The 5026-nt window shown below is 45.2% G+C and overlaps 1 protein-coding gene across 1 annotated transcript in view; it reads left to right on the top strand.

Moving 5' to 3' along the window:
- Positions 1-1556: 1556 nt before the first annotated feature.
- Positions 1557-5026, top strand: part of zhx3b (zinc fingers and homeoboxes 3b) — a 13943-nt gene continuing 10473 nt past the window's right edge. Inside the window, exon 1 of the mRNA XM_008293637.1 lies at positions 1557-1650. The gene's annotated coding sequence lies outside the window, so the exon portion shown is untranslated. The remainder of the gene's footprint in view (positions 1651-5026) is intronic.

Here is a 5026-nt window from a genome sequence, read left to right on the forward strand (position 1 = left end):
TGAAAATACTTCTCAGAAAATTGAAAACATGAACATGAAACTGAAACACTGCACGTTTAAATGAAATATTGCACATGAGAACGACACATTGCACCTAAACATAAAATGTTGCACATTAAATTTAAACATTGCACCTTAAAATAAAACACAGCATCTGAATATGAAATATTGCACATTAAATAAGAAATGTTGCAAATGAAATCAAAACATTGCACCTGAAAATACAATACTGCACATGAAACTGAAATATTGCACATTAATATGAAATAATGCACATGAACATTAAATAGTGCATAAAATGTAAATATTAAGCACAATAATAAAATATTGCACACGTAATTGAAATGTTGCACCTGAATGCGAAATGTGCACAAAACTTTCAAATATTACACATGATACTAAAATATTGCATCTGACACTGAAATGAAGCACCTGAACGTCAAACTGACAAAATAAATTAGATATTGCACATGATAATGACACATTACACCTAAATATAAAATGTTGCACATTAAATATGAAATGTTGCACATGAAACTGAAACATTGCACGTTTAATGAAATATTGCAAATTAACATGAAATATAACACAAAAATAAAATATTGCATGTAATTGAAATATTGCACCCGAAAGTGAAACTGAAACTATGAACTGAAATGTTGCACATGACAATGGGACATTACACATAAATATAAAACATTGCACATTGAATGTAAACATTGCACCTGAATATAAAATCCTGCACATTAAGTATGAAACGTTGCAAATAAAGTTGAAACATTGCACCTGAGAATGCAATATTGCACATGCAACTGAAATGCTGCACATGAAATTGTATTATTGCACATTAAAAGAAAATTTTGCACATGAAATTGATATATTGCATGTAAAAATGCTGAATTTTAAATATTGCAGTATAATGAAACTGATACTGCACAAACCAGTTAGAAGTTGTTATTCCTCTGAAAGACTGATGCAATCTGTTGCATTGATTTTTCTTTTCTGTTGAGCCTAAACCTTTTTGTTATTATGGTTTGGGGAGGGGGGTCTCCAGATACTTCCCCTGTGTGCTCTGCAGTAGTTGTTATCTGAAGTTGTTGGCCGCTTCTGCAGGCTGACTTTGCTTGTACTATCTCTTTAAGAGAGGTTACCTGGGGAGGGGGACAGGTGTGAGCTGCCCCGACATCACGGTTAACGGAGACTGTGGACGTTTTCGTCCCTTTTGAAAAAACTTGAGCAGGACCCCCTCCCGGTGCCGGCGGGTCGGAGTCGGGACGGGATGTCTGACTCACCGCTGCTCTCTGCGCGGCGGAGCTCGAGCTCTCACGCCAACTCCACCGTCAGTGACGTCTGCGTCACGTGTCCGTCTCTTCCCTCGGTACGTCGGTCGTATTTTCCTCCCCTCCACTGCCTGCTTTAACACTGAGAGCCACTCGAAATAAACAAGCGCAAAAAAAGGGGGGCCGTTGCAGGGACCGGTTCGGCTCCAGTGTCACGTTTATCAGCAGCCGATGGACGGAGGGGTCGTACACCTTATAAGTTACCATCAGTGGAGCCCGAACCTCCGGTCCGTTTCTGGCTCCACTGAGCCCGTATCAATGTAAACTTTGTCATACCTGCGCTGCACACACAGAGCTGCGACCAAGCGAGGTGAGTTGTAGTTTTTTGATACACGTTTGTACAAGTGTTTCACCTTTCCCAAACTTGTGCGAGCTATTGTGAAGCCTTACCTTTGCGGGCTGCGCTTTGGCTCAGCGGTGCTGGCCAGCTGCATGTCGCCTGCTTAAAATGGCGACAGCCGACTGGGGGGGTGAGAGAGGGAGAGGGAGAGAGAGAGAGAGGGTGAGGGAGAGTAGTTTTTTGGGCTGGGGGCTTGTCTTTTTCCTCCGCTCTGAATTGGTTACAGTGTTCAAAACCTATAATGCCGACGAGCCCATTAAGTTGGGGCTCACTCCGCCTAACTTGAGCGGAAGATGAACACGCATCATTTTCGGAAATTGTTTGACGCTGCTGCGCTCTGGGACCAGCGTTACAGTGCGGCCACTTTGTCTGTGCTCTTTCACCAAACACTGCTAATTGCTCACATTTCCAAACACTTCATATTAGCAGCAATTAGGTGCTGTCAGTGTATGTGAAAGCCAGACCTGTTAAAAAAAAAAAAAATCACCTAAGCAGTTGCATGATTTTCCCAGTTTCTTCAGCCTGTGCTTGAATGAAGAAGTTAGAAATCACTCTGACCTCTCAGGCACTAATCATGTTTTTTTTTTCCCATTGATGCCCTTTGAAAAGCTTTTGATTACATTTGTATTTTCTGTCAGGTGTTAGCTGTTCACGTACCAGTTGACACACTTCTCATAAGCAAGAGTTTGTGTTTTATTGGACAAACAGTTATGAGTTTGCAAGCTGTTGCTGTGGTTATTTATCATGTCAGTGTTGTCATGAGTGTGTGTGACTCCAGGGATTAGAGCAAAGCTTTCCCAGACAGCTAATTTGTGTCTGATGTCCACGTGAGTCCCAGGCACAGACACGCAGCTTAATCCAGCTGTCTGTTTATCACCCATGGTGCAACTTTTCCTCATACAACAGGCCAGTTTCTGTACTACTACTGTGGATGATCACATGTGGGATAACAATACAGTGTGGCCCCATGGGATTCCTCCTTTTTGATGTGAGGAATTGCCAATCACAGATGAAAAGATGTTCGAAATTGTTATTATTATTGCTGTTGGGATTCCTCATCTCACTGTGTTTCATTGTGTTTTCTCTGGCTCACTGGCTGCACATCTCATTGAATAGTCCTCCCGTCCTCTCTCCCACCATCACCTCCTCCCAGCCCTCCTCTCTCCTTCTTTTCTGTTTTAGGTTTGCAGCTGACACAGGGTGAGCTGCTCTGTGTGAAAAGGGTTCATCAGTAATCAGTTGCTAAAATCATATTTTGGTCTTGCACTTCTGTTCATGTCACCACTTAAGAATCACAGTGTTTTACTTCAGTTTCTTACATTTTAAAACCATCTATTGACCTGCTGGTGACTTAATAAATCAGAGCAGTTCTTTTAGTCTCTCAGTAATGACTTTACGTCTGTGAGTTTTCTCTCCTCTCTGTACTGACCCATGAAAATGACAATTTATTTGCAGATCCCTACCAAGTATGACCACAAAAACGGTCAGCTGCTGCTCAAGAGCCTTTTCACAATCTTGGGGGAAGAGCAAGCGCGAGCCACTCGCACGGCCACAGCGAGCAGGTTTGGGTCAGCAGCGGCAGCAGCCTCTTGCTCTGCTTGGCTGGTTAACAGCTTGTGATGTCAGCCATTTTAGGTTGGACAGCACAGAGCATGGTGCTCCGCCATTTTTCTCTCCCTCCCCTCTCTCAGCAACCCAGTTTTAACGCATGCACTGGCAGTGGCCACAGCAATGCAGCCGTTTGCAGCCCACGCAGCCATCCGTTCCCCCGACCTGAGAGCAGCCCAAATGGGACTCAGGATGAGGTGGAATGACACTGTAGGAGCACTGTCATTGAGGTTTTCTTATTGTTGCCAGCATTGTGTAAAAAGTGAAACAACAGTGAAAGGACGTTCACTGTTTCAACGTTCTGTTGTTCAACAGAACATGTAAGCGTTTGTAATGGTAGTAAGTGAAACCCTGGAGGTGATTGACTGGAGAAGATTAGCTGGAACTATGTACATTTAAGGTGGGAGTAAGCAACTAGCATGGCATTTTTGTTTTGAAAACATGGCGAAGGATTTGTGTTGAAATGTGCAGGCGCTCATAGACAGGAAAGGGTTTGTGCTGGGAAGGTGAAGATTTGACAGTTAGCTTTAATACTCATGGGGTTGGAAATTGTTTTTAAGTCCTCTCTGAAAGCGATGGTATCTGCCGGGATATCAGGCCTGTTCATGTATTCATGCCTGTATTACCTTCAGTGAATACAGGAGCCCTGCAGAACTTAGGCCGCCGGAAGGCCAAACACAAGAGCCACAGAGAGCGCTGGGGGAAACAGGGCAGTCACCCAGGCAGATGTCTGGACGGACACTCAGCACTGAGTTAACAGGAAGAGACGGCATCAAGCCCTGGCCAATAGCGTGGCTTTGCGACGGCGACCACACCTAACAGAGAGACATCAACACCGCGTGAGGGAGGCACTGAAATAGGAGCAGGGCAGGGACTCTCCAAATACCACTCACAGGGGTGTGTGGAACAAACAAGCCCCGCTAGAACCAAGGACTGGGTGGCATAGGAGATGTGTTTGAGTGTGTAGGTCTGAGTAACCATGTGAGTGCATGTTTACCCACATGCGTGTGCTTGAGAGAAATGAGCTGGTGGGAGAGAGAGGGAGAGAGAGGGGGTAGGAGGTGGTTGCCATGGGGACAGTAACACACCAGTGGCGCTGCCGACCTGTCTCCCTGGGCCAAACTTGTTCGGAGAGGGAGGAACGATGGGAAGGAGGGAGGGAGGGGAAGCAAAGAGTGCAGAGACGGCTGGAGAGGGAAGGGGAGTGAGAGTGAATAGAAAGAAGAGGGAGGAAAAAAGACGAGTGGGGAAGCAAAAAAAGAAAAAAGAAAAAGAGCCAACAAGGAATGGGCTGCCGGTGTTGTACACCTATTCTGAATGTTTGTTTCACACACCAACATGAACGTTACACCTGTATTCTCAGCTAGGTGATGAGAGGAGTGGTTTAGCTAGCGTGCAGCTTTACTGAGAAGCTGTAGGCTTTGTTGTGTGTGTGTGTGTGTGTGCGTCTGTGTGTGTGTGTGTGCTATTATTGGTCTGTACTCAGAGGATATAGCCCAGGCCTAGACAAGAGTCAGGCCAACGGATGAAAGGAGGTCATGCGGTGCTGAGCCATTGATGAGGCATGGATAATATAAGTTGTGTACCAAAAGGTCAGAAACATTGTCCTTGCGTGTCACGGTGAGATCTCTTGACTCTCGTGCACAGGGAAAAACGGCAGCCTGACTACCTCGGTAAACAAGCCTCACACACAAGCATGCAGGCAGCCACCCCCGCACGCCACACACACACACACACA

Source organism: Stegastes partitus, unplaced genomic scaffold (assembly GCF_000690725.1).
Source record: "Stegastes partitus isolate 25-593 unplaced genomic scaffold, Stegastes_partitus-1.0.2 Scaffold899, whole genome shotgun sequence".
Classification (NCBI taxonomy): domain Eukaryota; kingdom Metazoa; phylum Chordata; class Actinopteri; family Pomacentridae; genus Stegastes; species Stegastes partitus.